General features: G+C 41.4%; 1 protein-coding gene across 22 annotated transcripts in view; it reads left to right on the top strand.

Annotated features, from left to right (window-relative positions):
* Positions 1–22417, top strand: part of ADGRL3 (adhesion G protein-coupled receptor L3) — a 1804713-nt gene that overhangs the window by 323121 nt on the left and 1459175 nt on the right. The window contains exon 3 of one of the 22 annotated variants that reach the window (XM_033915000.1): positions 19886–19987. The exons of the other annotated variants lie outside the window; for them this stretch is intronic. The gene's annotated coding sequence lies outside the window, so the exon portion shown is untranslated. The remainder of the gene's footprint in view (positions 1–19885; positions 19988–22417) is intronic. 22 annotated transcript variants of the gene reach the window in all.

Raw genomic sequence — 22417 nt, 5'->3', positions numbered from 1 at the left:
CAATCAGGCTTTCAGGTGGTTTACACAAAAGAGAAACTGGACAATCAGCGAAATACCAAATATTAATAATAAGAATACAACATGTTACCTAGAAAAATACAATATAATATTTTTGTTAAGAATAGAAACTTTGGTTAAGAGATGAATTTATCAAATAGTACAGTCTTAATTTCTTTTTGAAATGCGCCGTAAGACAGCATGGCTCCATTAATATAATTACCCAACCAGGACTGTTGTTTACTTGCTTGAAATGCAAGCATCCTATCCAAATAGGACCTGTATTTACAACCAGTGATCTTTGGGTAGGCGAATAAATTACAATTCCTGGTTTTCCTCGCAGGGCTGATAAAAGGGAAGTGAGATAAAAGGGAGGTAGGGGCCAATCCCCAAACCAGCTTAAAACACATACAAGAAAACTTGAAAATTCCTTGTGCGTCTACTGGCAGCCAGTGTAATATTCGGTAGTAAGGACTGACATGGTCACTTTTCTTCAGCCCAAATATCAGACAGACAGCCGTATTCTGCACTGTTCTCAATTTTCTCAACATTTTCTTTGGTACTTTGAAAGTTTAGTTACTTTTTGCACAATTTTTATTTCTAAATCAAAAGTTATTAAAGAGGGTGAGGGACAGAACACTGTCCCCTCTAAGCTGAGCTGGAGTCTTCCAGTTGCATTGCTGCCAGTAGGTGGGGGTGTGGGGGGTGCTTCAATATTGTGTTTTCAATCTCTAGAGACAGGCAGGTTCCCATGATTCCTGCAGAGTTGCCTGCCCCTAACTATAGAAAATTTGATAATGAAAGAGCAGCCCCTACTGGCAAGACAGTAGGTGGAGGACTCCCGTTCAGCTTAGAGGGAACAGTGGGCAGAGGTAATAGAATATAACATTAGACTATTTCTCATCTAAACAGTGGGTGACGCGCCAAAACCGCATGAGACAATCGTGCATAGACAGAGCCGGGCCGACAATCGCATGCAGGACATCAGTGCGTGTGGGGGTAACTTAGTAGTGTTGGCGCTGCCATTGTGGGATGGGGGGATCCCCCCACATTACAGAGGAAACTGAACTTTTTCCCTAAAAAATAGGGAAAAAGCCTGTTTCCTCTATAATGCAGGGTTCCCCCCCTTAACACCCCCCCAACGGCAGCACCACACTACTAAGTTAAATGTGGTGGTTCCCCAACCCCTCTTGGAGCGCTTTCAAATTGAGTTTAAATCCGGGGCGCTGAAGTCCTGCGCGCGATTGTCGGCCTGGCTTTGTCTGCGCACAGTTGTCTCGTGTGGTTTTAACTATGAACCAAACAGTGTGAAAGAAAAGCAAGTTAAAATATTCCTCATACATGTCAAGCCCCATTTTGCATGAAGAACAATTCTACAAATTGGTACCAGTTTGGGCATGTAAGTTACTGACTTAATAGCACTTACATGCGCGAATGGGGCAACTAATTGGCAAATGTGGATGTAAATGCTAGGCTCTATTTTGCAACATTGCTTAAGAGCATGTAACCGAATATTATGTAGAAGTTAGAAGACCGTATATACTTTAGACTGCTTGTGATGGTTTATTTGTGTATGCATGGTTTGGCTCCTGCAAGTCTGGTAGGTATTATTCAGGCTTATGTCCCACTACCCAAGTTACGTTCTGTCCATCATGGTTCTGCCATCAGTAAAGGAATTGAGACTGAATTCCTCATGGGTAAGCATGTTCTCTTGCAGGGGCCCCCAGGAATGGAATCAGTTACCTCGAAAGCAGAACAATTGTGATGTTTTTAAGAGGTTACTGAAAAGACACCTATTCTGTAGCATGAAATATGGGCATTTGGGATGGTGTAAGCGCCGGTCGCTTATTTTGTTTTTTATATCTATATTTTTATTGTGCATGTTTATACTGTGAGCCGCCTTGTGAAAGGCGGGTTCTAAATAAAACAAACATGAAACAAGAGGGACTTCTATAAATGTCACTCTCAAACTTCGTTGCCAGAAAAAAAATCGGCACTTAAGCATAATTCTATAAAGGGCTTAGTGCCGATTCCAGCACCGGACTTACGCCTGCTGAAATGCTGGCGTAAATGCTGGTGCCCAAGTTAGGCGCACTGAGGCAGTATTCTGTAACAACGTGCATAACTTCTCACAACACTTCCGACGTGCCCTTGGCCACGCCCTCTTTTGAGTTACACCTTATACAAGTATAGCATGCAGCCAGATGTGTGCACAGACTTTAATGGGTGCCAGTTATGGCGAGTAAATATAAGTCACAGTGGGCAGAGGAAGTGAGGAAGTGCGAGGAGATGTTAGAAGATTGGTTGCTTGTTATGACATTTCACTTCTGCTTGTGAAGACTTTGAAAATGCTCTCTGTCCTCTTGGTTTGAGACTTTTTTGATTATCTAACTTATTATACTGTTTACTGACAGCACGTTTGCACTTGCACCTGCACTTTGTGGTATAAAGGTTGGATTTGAACTCTAATCTGTTTGGGATGTTGGTCTTTTGACTTTTTCCTTTCTGGATGGCCCACAATCAGCTTGCTTGCTTTATTCCTTATGGACATTGTTCCAGGAAGACTTTGAATTCTCAAGCTAAGTGATTTATGATCTTTTGAACACTGCTATATTTATATATCATTGTATGATTTTTTTGTGTGGCCTTTTCCAGCCTGGTTTGATAGTGCTTGCTATATGTTATATGTTGTTATATCTTGTCTGGTCTGTTTGGTTTGTTTGTAGTGTTTGTATGGTGTCCTGTGTATGCTATTCTATGAAAATTTTGTGATATTTTTGCAAATTTTAAATTAATAAATATGTACAATATTTCTAACTTTGTAATTTGAGTACATTGCTCTGATATTATAGTATTTTTCTGTGGTATATACACTTTAGGGATTTCTTTTTCTTATCTTTGAGATTTACTTTTGAATCCCGTTGTTTATTGGTTGTAGCTCTCTGTTTTATTTTTTGAGCAAATATAAGTGCCGTGTATAGAATCCGGGGGTAGTATGCAAGTGCAAGGGGATCAGATTTCGGCAGTATATGGGTGGGTCTGGAACACATACGTAACTTATAGAATACTATAAGTTATACACAATTAAGGGTGCAATTAGGTGGCAACAATACAACTGCCGTTGAATTGGTAAGCCAATGCCAATCTGCCAAAGAGCCGTTAAAGGCCAGATACTGTATAGTGCGACCAAAGCTGTACACACAAATCAAGCTAATCAGTGCCGATAATTGGCAATTAACAATTAAAAACTGGCACTAATTAAAAGGTACATGCACAACTTTCTAAGTGTATTCAATAAAGTGTTAAGCGGAAATTCTAGTGTGTAAATCTGAAAAGGGGGGAATGGCCAGAGGAGGAGAATATTCATCGTGGATGTTCCTGAAAGTTAGGAGCACTGTTATAGGATATGGTTGATCTAGGCACAACTTAGGGCTAGATTCACAAAGCAAACCGATTTGCGACCCCTTTGCGACCAGATTTCCCTCCTGCACTATTCACTAACCTCTCCTGCGATCCGCTTCGAATCCATGCACGCAAATGAGGTGAAACGCATGCAAAGTAGGCAGGGACGCGATTCACAACACAAAATTTCACATCTGATCTGGCTGGCCGATCAGCTGAAGAAGCGACTGCTGGGGACCAGTCGAAAACGTCTTTCCAACTCTCCAAAGCCCTGCTCTCTGCTGCCCCAAATCTCTCCTGCCTTCCCAAACTTGCTACCTGCCCCTACTCTCCCACCCTTCCCCGCAGTGCAAGCTCGTGGTTTTAACCCACGGGCTCTATGCGGGCTAAAACCACAGGCTCCATTCTATCTGCCTTTATTTTCCTCTGTTTTTATTAGCCTTGGTAACTCTGGCCAAAAGTGACCGAAGTGTCTCAAGTTTCAAGTTTATTACAATTTTGATATAAACGCAGTATCAAATATTTCAATGCGTATAACAATAAAAGTTTTTTTTTGGGGGGGGGACAAAATAAAACAATTTATACAGGTAAACATACAATCGATGTACACAATTAATTAGTGATACATAGGGAAAAAGGGGTGAACTACAATTGTTAAAAAAAGTAGAAGAACATTTAAGGAAAAACATCATGAAGGCAATTAAAAATGTTTTACAAATAAAGCTAGGTCTAAAAGTGAAAGGAAGAAGTTGTGCCTATATATAGATTGAAGAACGGGCTCTTTGCTGTTTGTCTCATGCTTTAGTTCATGCACTGACTCCATAACCAGAGTATATTATTTTTTTCTTCTTCTTAGACCGTCTCCTTCCTCCTCCTGCCCTGTGTATCCTCACTGCCCTCTTAAATATCGATCGGGTATCACTTCTCCTTTAATTCTAAACCCAGCAGAACATAATGCAACGTATGTTTTTAAAATAAGTTTAAAAAAGAAAAAAAAAAACAAAAACATCTCTGCCGGCCCGGATGTCTAGCACATGCGCAGACCATCTACAGATGGTCTGCACATGCGCTTGGATCGTTGTAGCGCGATCCGGGCAGGCAAAAGAGGTGTTCCTTCAATCCCCCCCATCTGCATATTGGCATTTTTTTAATTCATCGGACCTGCCCGATCGGGCCCTTAGTCACTGATATTTAGGCCTGGTTTTCATTGTTCTAAATGGGTGTGTCTATATGTTAGTCCAGGTGCTAAATGGGTGTATCTAAATGTTAGTACAGACTAAACTGCATAACTTTGGATGCATATTATAGAATTTTGCTAAGCCCCATCCTTTTTGGTGCCGAGTTTTTTAGGCGTCATATATAGAATATAGCCCTAAGTTCATTGCAGTAACCCTTTGTTCTGTTTTAGAGAATTGTCACCCTAGGGTCTCCACAAGGGAAATGGGAGGTGCAGGTTGAGCCACTCTCAGTTCCCCAAGTACTTTATAAAAGGTATGTATAAGGACACTGACAAATATACATGTGTTTGTCAGCATATACAGTGGGAGCATCGATTTCGAAGTAAACCCAGAGCCACAGTGAACTCAGAGCTTTCCACATGTAATGCTGGTAAGAAGTGCTTTTGCACCACACACCTGCCCCTACTGGTGATTTTATATGTGTGAGTACTAGATTCTACAACCTTACACATACAACTGGGATTTAAAGCTGTAACGTTCTCAACCCAACCAAGAAAAGAATGATGTTCTTATGTGGACATAGAATTTTGTTTCTGCAGATTGGCACTTAATGAAATAAGATCACACTTTTCAGCTAGAGTGGTAAAGTAACGCTTAGAATTTAGGAAGTTGGTTGGTTGGGCTGAGAACTGTCAGCCCCCTCCCCCCCCCCCAATAATTTTGGGCGGTAGCTTTAGACACCATAGAAGTAAGGCCAGTTATCCTGCCTGCCATTGCTGAATACCCTGGGCCCAAAAGAACAGGTGGCTAACACTTAGATGTGCTGCCAATGAGGCGTAAATGCCGACAGATAAGGGTTTTAAAATATACATTCAGTTACAGTAAATATTTGTGTATATTCTCATTATAACATATGAAATGCAGAGAAGGTGGGGATTTTTCCTGTTCAATTCATGGCCTAAAAACAGTCTTGTTGAATCTGCATATCTCTCAGCAAATTCCAAATGTAAATCACCGTGTGCTAAAATAACCATTTGCCATCATATGCAATCCACCTTTTAAAATTTGATGCAGAAGTCTCCTGAAATGATTTCCTTGGCATCGTTCAATAATTGTATGTATAAGGCCACGAGTAGGTTTAACACCTAGTGGGTAATAGTACTGCATCATTTTCATGGTTTAGGATGAAATACGGAGAGACAGTCACTGAAAACAGCCAAAATCTCATACAAATAAGTTCAAAGAAGGGAACTTTTCCACGAGGAAGCAATCCAGCTCTCTGGAATTATCTATTCTTGCTACTACAGTAATATGCACTAATATGAATTAATATATGTTATTTACCGTTGCAGTGGGGCCTAGTTACTAATAATGTGGGCTCATTTTGGTGGGGAGTAAATCTCAAAGATAAGAAAAGAAATCCCTAAAGGGTATATACCACAGAAAAATACTATAATATCAGAGCAATGTACTCAAATTACAAAGTTAGAAATATTGTACATATTTATTAATTTAAAATTTGCAAAAATATCACAAAATTTTCATAGAATAACATACACAGAACACCATACAAACACTGCAAACAAACCAAACAGACCAGACAAGATATAACAACATATAACAAGCACTATCAAACCAGGCTGGAAAAGGCCACACAAAAAATCATACAATGATATATAAATATAGCAGTATTCAAAAGTTCATGCTACTACAGTAATGCGTTATACAGTGAACTACTACCCTAATTCTGTACAAGTTGCCCAGATTTGGGTGCAGAAGCCAGATCCATGTGTAAGCCAGTCAGTTGGGCAATAACAATCGATTATTGGCGTTAACAATCACTTAATTGTCAGCAATTAAGAGTTATGTGCAGACCTGTCCTACACCCTATTCTATCACAAAAAACACTTTCACCAAAAGGAAAAATGAAGGTATAATAAATAAAGATACCAGCAAAAACCAATCTTAAACGGAGGAAAAAGCCTCAGACAGGGGCCCGCCCACCTCCACAATGGTGGAATAGCGGTGTTCGGGCGATCACTTCACTGGCATAAAACCTCCTACTTTGATGGTCATAAAGATCGGAACACCAACGATGGCCAGCGTTTCACTGTCAAGCTGCCTCAGGGTGTATCAAGCCCGATCGCACTCTCATACGGATGCCACTCACGTCTCAAAAGATCCAAAGTTGGATCTTTTGAGACGTGAGTGGCGTCCGTATGAGAGTGCGATCGGGCTTGATACACCCTGAGGCAGCTTGACAGTGAAACGCTGGCCATCGTTGGTGTCCCGATATTTAAAGGAGAAAGTTAAGTTATCATTATCTTCTTATCACTCGATTCTGAAAGTAATTTTTCAACACATTGCTATGACCATCAAAGTAGGAGGTTTTATGCCAGTGAAGTGATCGCCCGAACACCGCTATTCCACCATTGTGGAGGTAGGCGGGCCCCTGTCTGAGGCTTTTTCCTCCGTTTAAGATTGGTTTTTGCTGGTATCTTTATTTATTATACCTTCATTTTTCCTTTTGGTGAAAGTGTTTTTTGTGATTATTAGTGATATTCACCATATCCGAGTTTTTTTTTTTTGCTATAATTTTAGGAAAGGGGAAGTGATGACTACACCCTATTCTATAACATGCGTGCCTAAATTTCATAGTGTGCAACTCCAAAGGGGTTGTGGCCACGAGAGGGGCATAGATGGGTCAGGGGCATTCCCAGAATTTAGGTGTGAAGTTGTACGAGGGGCCGCTGAAAAGTTATCAGCCCAACCAACAAAGAAGAATGCGGAAAAAAAAAAAAAAAAAGTGGAAAATTGCTGGACTAAAGGGAAAATTCGATAAGAAGCACCCAAGAGTTAGGCGCCGATATAAGCACTGTTCAGCGCGATTCAAGTAAAATCGGGTACTGTTTAGTGAATCATGCTGAGCGGCACCTATTTTGGAGGCACCCATTAAATAGGCCAGCGGCAAAACTAAAAGATAGGCGCCTATGCGAGTGCTTAAGCAGTGGTTCTGTAAGAAGGCGCCTAACACATAGCCACGCCCATGCCTAACATGCATAGCGCCTATTTTTTTTAAGGCCGCTTAAATTTTTAGAGGCGCCTTGTTGCAGAATCGCGCTTTCTTGATAGGCGCCTATGTTCAATCAGTGCTGATTAAAAAAGCTTAATTAGGCTTGTTATTCAGTTTAGATAGGCGCCTATCTAGTTGGCCGCCTCCGAAATAGGTGCCTAACTTTAGGTGCTGGTTACAGAATTTGGGCGTATGAGTATAGCCCTTGATGGAGACTGCCTCAACTTTTCAGTGGCCCCTCATGGCATACCTGCCGTTAGTTGCATACAAACATTTACACCAGCCTTTGGAAAGCGTAAACGCTCAAACCCAAAGTTAACCATAAAGGCCCCAATTCTATAAATGGCACCTAAAACATAGGCCTGGAGGATCATGGCACAGTACATCTCAATCTTAAGTTAGACACCATATATAGAATCATGCCTAGCAGCACCTAAAGTAGATTTAAGTGCTGATAGGTATCCTAACCCTAGGTATACCCTATTATTGCCAGGGTTTTCTTGGCCTAAATACCAGCAACTAAACCCAAAACAGGTGCCTATATGCCAGACAGTCACATGATTTGCCCCTAACCATGCTTCCTTTCTTCTAGGCGCCTAAAAGACAGCAGCCCAAAATGAGTCAATCACACAACAACACTGTTTATAGAATCGTGGCCACCTCAAACCTAGGCACCGGAAATATATGCCAGGGTTTTTGAGGCCTACATTTCCGGCACTTATGTTTGACATGAATTGCATCTTCACGAGTGCCTAAGGATGCTTAAGGTTGTTTCTGGCATTAGCCATGCCTACGTCAGCCCTAGGCATCCTTAGGCATTGCGTAAATGCAATCTAGGTGTTGGGTTTGGTAAGCGCCTCTAGGTAGAGAATGACACAGAGACAAATTTTTCCCTGTCCCCACGGGAACTCATTTTCCCATCCCGGCGAGTTCTTTTCCTGTCCTTGCCCCGTTCCTGCAAGCTCTGTCTTCATCTGCAAAAGCCTCAAACACTTTAAAATTATAAGTGTTCGAGGCTTGTGCTTTTAAGGCAGAGCTTAAAGGAATGGGTCAGGGACAGGGACAGTGGCAAAACTCGTGGGGACGGGAGGGGGAAACTGACTTCCTGCTGGGACAGGGAAAAATTTGTCTCCTTGTCATTCTCTACCTCGAGGCGCCTACATTTTTTGTTTTAAACTATTTTGTGGAGGATTTTAAATGGCTTTGTTGCTATAATTGGCGCCGATAGGGCATCTGACAACTCCTAACTTGTGACGTCGTTTGAAGAATATGGGCCTATCTGTATAGTTTAGGGTTGGATGACAACACCAGCCATGTATTATTCAACTGCTAAACAGATAGCCTGGGTACACCTACCCCTATCCATATGGGGCAGGGGTCTCAACCCAGTTCACAGGGCACACCAAGCCAGTCTGGTTTTCAGGATACCCGCGGTGAAGGGGGATGGGATAAATTTGCATGCACCTTTTTTTTTATAGGATAAGATGAGACATGATGAGATGAGGACTGTTTATTTTTCGTTTGTGTTAAGTGAAAATTAATCTTTGAGGATTTTAATCTTCTATGCATTTCGCTATCTTTTGTGTTTTCCAATGTAATGTTTTGGTTTTTGTGTACTAGCCCTCTGAGTTCATTTTGTTTTGTTCCAAGACAATAATTCATTTTATAAATGGTCTTGATATTGTTTTTGAAAGACTGGTGGTATGTTTTGTGTTAGTGTTGGGGGAGGAGTTTACAGGTTTTAAGTGGACTTAGGTGGGTTTGGTTGAGCTTTAGGGGTTGGGGAGGTGGTCGCAGCTATGGGCAGGGCAGAAAATGGGACTTAGCCCAGTTGGATCTGGGAGATGTATAAATGTAACATTCGTAGGCAACACCACAATGTTGAGCCAATCAGGGCTTTAGGCCTCTCCCACTGCATCCCAAGATGCATTGAGTGAGGGGTTCGTAGCTCTTGGACCTGTAGGCTTCCCTCCTGCTCATTTTGCAGCACAAGGTAAGGGAGTGTCGGGTGATGTGTGTGTGTGGGGGGGAGGGGGGATGGGTTGGCGGGGTTGCCAGTGTTGTCCGGAGTGTCGGGTGATGCTGCCAGATCTGTCAGGAGTGTCGAGGGATATTGGAGAGGAGGTGTATAGTGCAGGGGCTCTCTGTGGCAGGGGCTGGGGGATCGGTGCCGGTGTTTGAGTTCCCTCTAGGAAAGCTTTGATTGTCACTGCAGTATGTCCAGGTTTAAGCCCGCCTGCTTCCCACCCAAACCACACCTCCTTCGAGCTCTGGATGCACAGCAGCTTAGAAGTGCTGCTGCATGTCCAGAAAGTTGGCTTAGATTATCACACTTGGACGTCCCTGCTATTAGGATGTCCAGGTGCTGACTTAGGCAGGTTTGTGGACGTTTTAAAGTTTTGATTATGCCCCCCCCCCTACTGTACTGTAGTGCAGGATGTTATCTGCCCAGTGTTTTTGGGAGCCTTTTGTAACTATCTGTGAATGGTTGGTCTCTGTGTCTGCAGGATATAGACCATTAAGTAGGATATGCTGTATTTAATTTCATTATTCTACAGTAAGTATATATCACATGCCCTTTTTTTGCTTTTTGTTACTGTCTTGTGAATAAACTGTTTTCTGTAAATTCAAAATTTTTCTCTGTACTGTCACAGCCAGAGCTAAACCTTATATACTGTATGTATTTGACTATCAGGGTAGTATTGATGTCTGTCTTTACTACATAGGTTATTGAGACAGATAAAGGGGAAGCCCCTGCTTGCCCTGGATCAGTAGCATGGAATGTTTCTATTTTGGGGGGGCTTTGCCAGGTTCTAGTGACCTAGATTGGCCACTGTGAGGACAGGCTGATGGGCTATATGGACCATTGGTCTGACCCAGTGGGACTATTCTTATGTATTTCACTTTCAGGCCTTTTAGAAATGAAATTAAGTGCTAAAAGGTTCTGTTCAGTCAGTTTATTTCCCTTTAATTCTCATTACCGTCTGTCTATGTGGGTGTTAGTGCAGGGGGTAGCAGAAGAACACCAACTGCTGTGTATTGGAGCATAATTTTATATGGTGCTTAAAAAATGTGTTCAGAGTTGGGCACTCATTCTTTTGTTACTGGTTTAGGCATAATGTTTAATTTACTTTTTAAAATAGTATTCTGTCTAAAGAAGTACAAGCGGAAAACCAGGCCTAGCATATACATAGCATGGGCAGTGTGTGGGGGCAGTGGTTAGAGCTACAGCCTCAGCATCAGGAGGTTTGGGGTTCAAATCCCACACTGTAACTTGTGACTTTGGCAAGTCACTTAATCCCCCATTGCCCCAGATATGTTAGATAGATTGTGAACCCACCAGGACAGATGGGGGAAAATGTTTTGAGTACCTGAATGTACATCACTTAGATTATAATTGGTACATACGGTAAATACTAAAAATAAATAAATAGCATGATACATGAATCAATCCTGTAAACAGAAACCCCTTTCTATTTCAGAACAAAATGATGGTGAGTATATTTTCCCCCTGGTGCTGAATTTAAAAGTAAAGGCTTCAAGAGAAGACTTGCTATTTAGTTGTAACATGATGAAAACGATCCAAGTAATAGTTTTGAGACCTTTCAAACCCATGTTTTGCCCGGCAGTCAACATCTCTTGGAAGTGGTTTTCAAAATTAATTCCGCTGTAATCCTGGCTTGCTAATTTCTAAGTGGGAAGATCCAGACCTGGAATGTACATTTTGTTAGAGCAGAAACCATTTTATATTTCTGTATAGTTCTCAAAAGCTACATTTGCTGGACAAAAAAGCAATTTTATTTGTAGGCTTTTATTTTTTCACGGTTGACCAAAACTATTGAATTCTTGCTCTTGAACTTGTGTTGCTGTATACTGTATTTTCTCTTCAGTGTGTCAAGCTACCATTGATCTGCAGTCAATACTGTAGGCAGATTGCACTGGTTCCATAATCAGTATCACTGTATGAATGAATTTCATCATGGGAGGCCTGATTATTGTCGCTGACTTGATTGAAAAGGCTACAGGGTCTGCCTGAAGTTTGGACGTGTTGGATATTTGCCATCAGCAATTTACAGCCGTGCACACAGAATGGAGTAAATTGAGCAGAGATGAAGTGCTGGAGTTTATTGATTTTTCTGAGTAGATAGAGCATTGACTATTGCAACTTGGTCTTTTTCTTTTTGGGCATTTTAATGGGATGTTTGAACAGCTCATTTGCTAACCTGGGTTCAAGACATTTTTGTGTGTGTGTGTGTAATACAATACAAAGATTTGATTTTCCATTTTTTCTTTTGTAGTTTATTTTCACATGCATGTGGAGCATCCATGTTTTCTGTGAAATAATAAAAAGGTGGAAGTAAAAACTGCATTCATTACGAGTGTGCCGGAATACTAAACAAAGTAACAAGAAACAAATCAGCTCTACAAATTATTGCCTGAGAATAAACCTTAAAAAGGAGAGACACCAAATTTACGAGTTAAAAACCAAAGAGAAAACATAGTAGACTAAGCCGTTGATTTACTCCAGTGCAGTACCACAAGTTGGTTGACTATCTTCTGTAATGTAATTGCATTAACTTCAGCCATTACTAATCTAATCTAATTTAGGCCCTATTTTACTAAATTGTGATAGAGGTTTTTATTTTACTTCAGCCTGGGGTGCTAAATGCTCCAATGATGCACCAATGCTCATAGGAATTCTATGAACGTTGGAGCATTTAGCACTTCAAGCCACAGTAAAAACCTCTGTCGTGGCTTAGAAAAAAAAAAAAGGGAGGGGTGGGGTTAATGTGGAGGGCAACTTTTGAAAGGGATGTCTAAAACCAATATGGACTTTTCCTGCAAAACATCTAAAGTCGGAGGCACAAAAATGTCCATTTTCATAAGCCGAACTGCTAGATGTCCAAAAACTTTTTTAAAAATTGTCCTCTTGGACGTCTAGACTGCTGGGATGCCTAACTTTATACCCCATTTTTGACCAAAAAATCATTCATTTAGATGTGGGAGTGGCCAGCATTCTAATGGACTAGCCACACAGACACCCAAACAGAGCAGTTGAGCACCTTAGAGGGCACTGCTGTGAACCTCACAAAAAGGGTGTCACAAATACATTTCACTATAACCCCCATATAATTTAGGGTAAGCCCCCCACAATATCTATAATACCCCCTGTCAATCACTCCTACTGCCTTATGGCTGCAGGTGGCACCTATATGGCAGTAGAGTAGGATTTTGGTGACCTCACACTTTCTGTCATAAATGTAGTGGTTAGAGGGGCTTATGGCCTGGATCCTCTCTATGGTTCACTAGCTCGCCCACTAAACTACTTAAGACACCTGTGTGCCACTCCACTAGGCTTTCCTATAGAAAATTCTGCTGTTCTAGAGATAGGTATATACTGCTTTTTTTTCTGAAATTTGTGGGATAGGAAGGGGTTAGTGAGCATTAGGGGGTCATGCTTACTTACCTCCAGGGGTCATCTGGTCAGTTTGGGGAACTTTGTGGCACTTAGACACTTCTAAAACAGGTCTAGGTGAAAACGTCTAAGTACCATCTAGGATGTCTTGTGAATGCTATGATTATCACCGCAAAATGTCCCAAGTTTATGCTGCCCCTAAGCCCGCCCATAAACCACCTCCTAACACACCCCTTTAAGCTCTGGATTCACAGCAGCTAAGAAGTCCCGTTAGAGCAGTGGTTCTCAACCCTGTCTTGGGGGACCCCCAGCCAGTTGGGTTTTCAAGATATCCCTAATGAATATGCATAAGACATATTTGCATGCCTGTTTCCGCCATTGTATGCAAATCTCTCTCATGCATATTTAACTGGCTGGGGGTCCTCTAGGTTAGGGTTGAGAACCACTGCGTTAGAAGTACAGAAAACTATTTTTGGAAATTGGCATTTGGATGCCCCGGAATTAGGACATCTGTACCGACTTAGACGTTTTAAAGTTTTGATTATGTCCCTAATAGACACTGTTATTCTGCTTTACCTAGATGTGACTCAAGGCAGATCACAATAGAATACAATTGGACTAGAATCTCAATGATTACAATATCACCAAATAAATCAATTAGCTAGATCAAAATTTTTAATGTAACCTAAATACTTAACAAATAGAGATCAAAGAAATAAGACATCACAAGTCTCCTGAATGTGAAATAACACTTGGTTGCTCTGATACTACTCAATAGTTTGTTCTATAAGTCAGAATTACTACCTACGATAGATCTCTTCCTGATAGAAGATTTCTGACATTTGAATTTATTCGGTATTAGAGACTTTTAAAAGGAATCAATAAAATGGAGCAAGCTCACTCACCAGCAGAGGGAAAGGATGGTGAGCAAGTAACAACGTTATTCACATTGTCAAATGTGACTCGGACAAGAGGACATGGTCTGAAGCTGAGAGGGGACACGGCCAGGACAAATGTCAGAAAGTTCTGCTTCGCACAGCGAGTGGTGAACGCCTGGAACTCTCTCCCGGAAGAAGTGGTGGAGGAAACCATCATTCTAGGATTTAAGGAAAAATTGGACGCACATCTTCTTGCAGGACACATTGAGGGATACGAGTGACTAGTGTATTCGCCAGGGTGTGCCTGGCTGAGCCTCCGCGTGTGCGGATCACCGTTCTAGATATTCTTATGTTCTTATACAGTAATTAATCTAATTTCTGTGACGAGCACAGCCGTTTAGTGGTTAAAAACAAACATCAATAGCTTGAAGTGTATTCTGGCTTGTTGCTTCTTATTAAAAGTGCGGTAGCATGTTCAGTAGATTCTCTCCCCCCCAAAAAAAAAATAAATATCAATTTAGCTGCCACATTCTGTACAATCTGCAGTCACTGCAGCTGTGAATCAGGTAAACCTAACAGAACAATGTTACAGTAGTGTAATTGACTCATGATTGTTGCTAACAATACTGTTTGTAGTTGAGAAGAGTCTAAGAATGTTTTAATTTGCAAAAACTTGAGTTTTACAAAAGCTTTCCTAACCAGAGCACATAAGTAAAAGAGGATATAAATATGAGCATAAGGACATAAGAATAGCCTTACTGGGTCAGGCTAATGGTCCTTCAAGCCCAGTAACGCATACTCAAGGTGGCCAATCCAGGTCCCTAGTACCAGGCCAAAACCCAAGGAGTCGCAACATTCCATGCTACCGATCCAGGGCAAGTAGTGGCTTTCCCATGTCTTTGTCAATAACAGACTATGGACTTTTCCTCCAGGAAATTGTCCAAACTTTACTTAAAACCAGCCACGCAACCCGCTTTTACCACAACCCCTGGCAATGTGTTCTAGAGCTTAACTTTTCTCTGAGTGAAAAAAAAATTCCCTCCTATTAGTTTTAACAGTATTTCCCTATAACTTCATCGAGTGTTCCCTAGTCTTTGTAATTTTTAATGGAGTGAAAAATTGATCCACTTGTACCCGTTCTACTCCACACAGGATTTTGTAGAGCAGTGTGTGGGTGGGTCATAGGCACGACTCTGAGATGCATGTGGAATTTATACGGTCAAATTCTTTAATTTTGTGCACTTCAGGGCACACTTAGGCACCAAATGTTACAACTGCCATTGACTTTGTGTAACTGCAGGTACCTAACTTTTATAATAGAGTCTTGGTCCAAGATGCTATTATAGAATTGCTACCAATGCCTGCAGCGATTCATCTCCTCCCGATCCAATCCCTCTCCCAAAGGTCATCCCTCCCCCCAAGACCTTAACCAGGGGCATCCCTGGTGATCTTATATTCCAAGATGGATCTGAGACTAGCAGCAGTTCAATTTGGCTGATGTGTTGAATAAATGTGACAAGTTTACAAGTGTATTAAAAATTTGATATCTCGCCTATTCGGGCTTCAAGGTGGTTTACATATTAAAACAAAGGGAGATCCATAAAATATTAAAATAAACAAACATACGCCCTACAGATAAACACAAATCACACAGACTGGAACAGGAAGGAAAGGGAAAAGGGGAAAAACTACAATATTTGGCTAGAAACATAATACTGTATATATTAATGAGATAGATTTGCATGCATTATCTCATTGATCTATCTCATATATATTTATTGTGGATATCCTGAGAACCTGACTGGCTGGGTGTGTGCCAAGGAATAGGTTGAGAAGCACTGTTCTATTGGACTATGTATGAAAATTTACTACAATCAGGAGCTCAAGTTATTGACTCTTTTTTTCACAGTAAAGTTTGTCAACCTAATAGTTTTGATGTACAAAGAAATCCCAAGCTATCTCCTGCCCAAATTTCTTCTATATTAGTTAACTGATTTAAAATAACAAACAGGCTTCAATGATTATATTAGTTCTGGAATAAACTGAATTTTGTGGCAGGCTTTGTTCAGAATAGTATGTGGATTACGAGGGGCCGTGAAAAGTTCTCAGCCCAACCAAGAAGAGAATGATGTGGAGCCACGAAACTTACAAGTTATTCCATACTTTTCTTGACACTTTTCGTTTCAATGATGCAAATATCTCTAGCAAATGGACACAAGAATAGGGAAACTAAGCCATTGTGACATCACCAATGAGGCTCGCTCTTAAGCATTGGTGAAATGAGGTATTATGACATCACAATATGAGGGACCGCTGAAAAGTTCTCAGCTCAACCAAGAAGAGAATGTTGTGGAGCCATGAAACCTATAAGTTATTCTACACTTTTTTTACACTTTTTTGTTTCAATGATCTAAAATGAAATGAAAAGTGTCACGAAAGGGTGGAATAGCTTGTAATTTTCTTTCTCTTCTTTGTTGGGCTGAGAATTTTTCAGTGACTCCTTGTATATAATTGCAATACTGTGCATGAGCTTCAGAGACCATATATATGTTCATCTTTCATATATCTTTGAAGGAAAAACCTGCGTTAATAATAATAATAATAAATTTATTTTTTATACCACCATTACCAAGAGTTCTAGGCAGTTTACACCATATGAAACTGAACAATCAGCGAAATACATTCATACCATGAAAATAAAATCTTACAAAAAGTTAAAAATATGATTACAATCTTAAAAATACCCAACTAAGTAATAAATTTGTCAAACAGATTGATTAAAAACTAATAAGGCAGAATGTTTGTATGTCATTGTTCCATGAAAGACATCACAGACCACGTAAAAACTCGAATTCTATCCTGCTAATAAAATGTGTTCCGTTAGTGCTTCTGCCTATAAGTATGTTTTCTAAGTTTACAGTGCATTTCCAGAATAGATATAATAAAAAAAAAAAAAAAATCAACTTGACATTAATTTACACTATAATGTGTGGCAACACCCTTCACACTTTCAGAACTTGTGCCCTTCAGGCTCCACCATGCAGCAGTATTTGAACCTCTGTTCCTTTTCTGTCATATTCACTGTTATGTTTGGGGCAGTGTTCGTTTCCAGCTGCTAGACTTCTGAAGTTAACAAGAAAAATTATTATTTTTATCACACCTTAGTTATAAATCAGACTTCCTCCCTTCTTAAATTTCTGGTGCTTAAATACCATTTCTTAAATTTCCTTGTAAACGCTGAATATTGATGTAAAGGGAAGATGGAATAACTAGAATACCATGTCCCATCTTAACATAGAGATGGAGACATTGAATAAGAGTTAGGAAAAGGTAGGATAAGATTGTGTAATAAGTTAACTGGAGTAAAGATGGGATTGCTGGAAATGCACTGAATGGGCAATTATATAACTGGATGCCTACTTCTACACTCCTTTGTGCAAGCAAATTTACAGAATACTAGCACTTAGGCATTAGGGGCCAAAGTCTCCAAATGACATCCTGAAGTCAGGCAGCGGCAGACATCCTACTGCCATCTAACGAACCAATCGGGATGAACATTTTCTAAAAAAAGAAATGCAGGCGCCTGTCTTGCGCCTACAAAGGCGCATAGGGATGCCTACGGGCATCTAAGACTGGCGTAGAAATAGTTTGTGCCGGAAGTGACCTTAGGTGTCCGTAGGCATCCTTATGCACCTCTGTAGGTGTGAGACCGGCCTCTTAAATTTAGGCCTTTAAAATGCTGGCTTATCACAAGCTCTGTTTGGATATTACTCGTTAGTCGTTACCGTCTCCAAAGCCTAAGGGCATGTCAGCCTTTGTATATAGAACTGTATTGTTTGGTAAAAAAGCCATTTAGTTAGGGTTTTTTTTTTGTTGTTTTGAAGATTTAACTTTTATTGATCCATTCAAAAGCAATACAATAGCATCCTGGTTGACTTTGGACCTACCAACTCTTTGCCCACCGGAAATCTCTCATGATTGTTCAAGTGTCACTAGGATGGTGTAGTTTTTCTGACGTTGACTCACAAGTTTTGCACAAACTTGGAAACCCTTTTGGCAAATACTCACACCGTATGCTCATAGTCACCTGCTAAATATTTGATTTTGACATATAACTTTGACTATAGGACCTGTTAGCACTCATGGCTTGTAATTTGGGAATGGGAGAGGCAGGATTGGAGGGAGCATGGGGAACTTTTTTGTACCTTGGTTGAGAAGCTACCATGTCTACTTTCTGGTAGGCACCTCAGGGTAGGCGCCTAAAAGATTTTTTTTAATTGTTTCTTGTTTTTTAATAGCGCTTTTCAATTATCAGCACTAATTGGACTAATTCAAAATTTAACTCTCCCCTCCTTTTACAAAACTGTAGCGCGATTTTTAGCACCAGCCCCTCATAGAGTTCCTATGAGTGTCGGGAGCAGCATGGAGCATTCAGTGTGGCTCCCTGCTCTAATAACCGCTATCGTGGTTTAGTAAAAGGGGGAGGGGTTATTATTTATTTTTTTATTTCATTAAAGTTACAACAGGTTAGACACCCCTGCTCTAATGTAAATATAAAATATAAATACTCAGCTGATGAGAACCCCCAAGCTGTCAGCTGAGGACTTCCTTTGCAGTTGGCCGGGGTACCCTTTTGCCAAGCTTGGCAGGCAGCAGTAGCGTCCCTGAGTCACAGATGCTGGCACCTCAGTGGCTCATGGATGCTGCCAGTGACTGCTGTGCTTGGTGGAGGTGAGTTCTGGCCGTCTCTACAGGAGGTCCTCTGCTGGCGGTGCTTGGGGATCCCCATCAGTCACAGCAAGGGTCAGCAAGTACTTCAACACTGTAGAAATAAAAACATAAATGCATTTCCTTTTCTTTTGAACACAATACAAAGACATCTGCTATATACATTTCCCAAAGCTATCATATTTTAGTCAATAAATTCCGTTTTTTACCTTTGTTGTCTGGAGAATTATTTTGCCATAAAGTTGGTCCCAGTTTCTTTTTTCCGCTTTCCCATCTTCTGTAAATTCTTCTGTCCATTGGTTCCTCCTACCATGATCCAGCATTTATCCCTTTCTCATCTTTCACCCCTGCCCACCAGTCCCATGCCCAACATTTCTCCTTCTTTCACCCCTCTCCAGCACCATGCCACATCTCTCCCTCCATTCCCTTCACCCCTATCCAACATTCCTCCCTCTTGCATCCATTTCAATCTGTCCCACTGTTCCCTTTCCACCACAATATTTCTCCCTCTCATCTGTACCTCACTCCCTCCATATGACCAAAAATTCTCCTTTCTTCTATTCCCTGTGTACACAACCATCTCTTTCCCTCCCTTCCTCTCTCCCAAGTTCATGCCTTGTATCCAAAAACGCACTCCCTCCCCCCTTTTGTGTTCCGCATTTGTCTCCCAGCCCTCATCTGTAAGCAAATTACCTTAGCAACTTTCTCAGCCAAATGGAGCTCGAGTCACGAGGCTCATCTTCTATTTCCTGCCTGCCCTGCTGCAGCACACATAGCCGACCGGAAGTCTTCCCCGATGTCAGCGCTGACGTCAAAGGAAGGTCAGCAGTGCCCAGAAGCAGGGTTAGCTAATGAAAGGGAAACCCCTGAAACTACACTAAATCCACCCAGGGCTAGATCACTGCCTAAAGCAAACCTCCTTTGAACAGCATACCTGCATTAAATAAACCCATACCAAAAGCCTGTTCATCTTTCTCCATGAAGTTATCAGTAGTAAAACACAAAGAACTACAGAGTCTAGCATGCACCAGTCAGAAGCAGTCCAAATCCAGGGCTGGATTACGTGTTGCCTCCAGCCCAGCTGTCGCTAGTAATAATCAGCTGAAGAAGACTCAATTTGCTGCTAGAGGCAAGCTAGGAATCCCAGCTGATGTATAAGTTAATCCGAATAAGGTATTAGAAAAGGTTGTTGTTTTTTTTTTTCCAACAACAGACACACACTCCAACTTCCAAACAGCCCTTGTCTGTTGTGGAAGCCAGGATTCACCAGCTCAAGGCCAAGAAAGGACAAACTCCAAATCCACAGGAAAATCAGGTAGACCTTTTTAATTTTGAACCTTTTACTGCCTATTAGGACATTGAAATGGAGCAGTTTGAATTGGAAAATGCGGAGGATTTAAACTCCTGTGAAATTTACTCTGAGTTGTCTGAATCCCATAGCCTGGAAGGTATGGAACTAAGCTGAGGTGTTTTAATGAAATATAGTCTGTTGTGGAATGAAGAAATAAAGGAAGAATTTTCTCTGTTTTGAAAGTATGCAAGAAAGAAAGTTAAAGCACATAGTTGGCAGAAATGTTTTGCTTTAGCTCAGGGCTGTACTATTAAGATGTGCCATATTGCTTGAGAGTCAGGAGCCATTTTGAATTTTAAAAGCTCCTATGAAGAAAATGTATTTTTTTTCTTTGAAAGCTATGTTTTCATACTGCCACTATTTTTGGTTAAAAACCTATCTTTTAAATACTTGAACAGCCTGTACTTATCTTTGCTGCATATCCCAAAACCACCTGTTTTTGCCTCGCCTTCCACTCGGCCGAGGTCTCTGCGCCCAGGTTAGGCCTTCTAGTCACCTGAGTCAGGCTGCGCCCGGTCACAATGTATAATTGGAAGATGCGCTGACACTGGGTTACTCTATTATACTATAACGGAATCTGGGGGCGCAAATGCCATTCTAGAATAGACTCTCACCATGAGGGGTAGCTAAATGGAGGCACTCACTTACTGAATTGCCCTGTAAGGGGGTAATTTTCTATATATGGTGCTGAGTGATAGGGTGCTACTTTCACACCAAACTTTTGGCATGGAAAAGTGTTCTAACAGATGCAAGGTGCCGAAATGAGGCAGAAACAGCAGAACTTTGTGAAAACATACTTATAAGGCCATTTATAGAATAGCACGGATCTGCAAACGTGTGTGTGTAGGGGGGGAGGGGGATTTATATAAATGGCACTCAAAATGACAGAAAAATCAGTGCTAAATGGTATTCTATAACGGGCATTCAGAGATGGTACAGACCTTTGCATAGCTTCTACTTCATTGCAAATGGAGGTGTGGGGGGAGGCAATGTGTATCAAATGCAAAGGGGCTCCCGGAACGCTACTGCATTCCTTCCTGGAGTGTCCTGAAATCTCCTTGTGGAACTCCTCCTTTTCGCAGCTTTCAGTTGGTCTTACAGCACAATCTAGAGTGGGACTACAAAATGCTGCTTCTTGGCGATCAGACCCTACTAGAGGCACAAGGCCTCACTATACCTCAGCGGAGGTTTATCTATCTAACCTTGTTGACAGTCAAACGCACAATCTTACAATATTGGTCCCAAGATGGGACTATCCCCTTGGACAGTTGGCTCAGTCAGATGTCTGAGCTGGCCCGTTTTGAGCTCCGCTATCGTAAGCATTCCACCAACCCAGATGTGCTGGCCTATCTGGCTCTGTGGAAGGTGTTCTTGCGGTTACCTCAAGTCACCCAACATGGTGGGGGGAGGGGGGAAGGGGAGTGTGAATGGGGAGTCTGTTTGGTGTATGTCTGATTGTTCGGCTGGTTTGTGTTGTATGGTGTGATTGTTGCCCTTGCATCGAGGGTGGTTGGGGATAGGCATTACACATTACAAAAATGTATGGGGTTGACACAAATGGAAGTGTGTAGCTGCATAAATGCTGACCTCATTGTGAGATCATCAAGGTGCACCTGCAAGGTAGAATGCCACCATTAAAATATGTGCTGGGATTTGACCTCTGGAATATGAGCACAGGGCCCATTGAGCCACAGCAGCTTCCACTAATGTCTTTCTTCCTCACGTCTGATATGATAGCTTAGGGATCTGCTAAGCTATGATCATGTCAGGTATTTTCACCTTCACATGTCTAGGATCACCAAGCTCTCATGGTAGGAACCCTCATGACTGAAAGGAAGCAGCTGTGGCTCACCAGGTAAAAGCCTTGTGCTCATTTGGCCACAGCTTTATTCTCCACAGCCCTTCAACATATCCATACAACTTCTGAATTTAACTCCATAATGTTATTCCACCCCTGAATCACAAGCTTTTTGGTGCTGAACTAAGTTTGTACATCTTGGCAACAATTTACCACTTCATAACATAGCATGACCCAAGGTATCATCAGGTTACACCTCCAACTTGTGGCGGTGAGGCCATGATTGACCCCTTTCTCATTCCCAACTTCTGATGTGCATGAACTTAGACCCCCAACTACATAAAGTCTCAACATCCCTCAGTTCAACACAACTCCTCAATGCAGCTGCGACCACTTCCCCCCCCCCCCCACCTGACACATCTTTTTATACACTCCCCAGTGCCCAACCTGTGGTACACTCCACAAGCAAGCAAATAATAAACAACTAGGGTGGGAGGGAAAGACTTTTCACACATACAACCTACCCTCCTGACAAATGTCTCTCACCCCGCCAAATTCAGTCTCTCACCCAATCACCACTTGCCTATCTCCATCTA

This window comes from Geotrypetes seraphini, chromosome 1, assembly GCF_902459505.1.
Source record: "Geotrypetes seraphini chromosome 1, aGeoSer1.1, whole genome shotgun sequence".
NCBI classification, from domain to species: Eukaryota; Metazoa; Chordata; class Amphibia; order Gymnophiona; family Dermophiidae; genus Geotrypetes; species Geotrypetes seraphini.
Note: the sequence above shows the minus strand (reverse complement) of the source record. Positions and strands in the feature narration are given on the sequence as shown.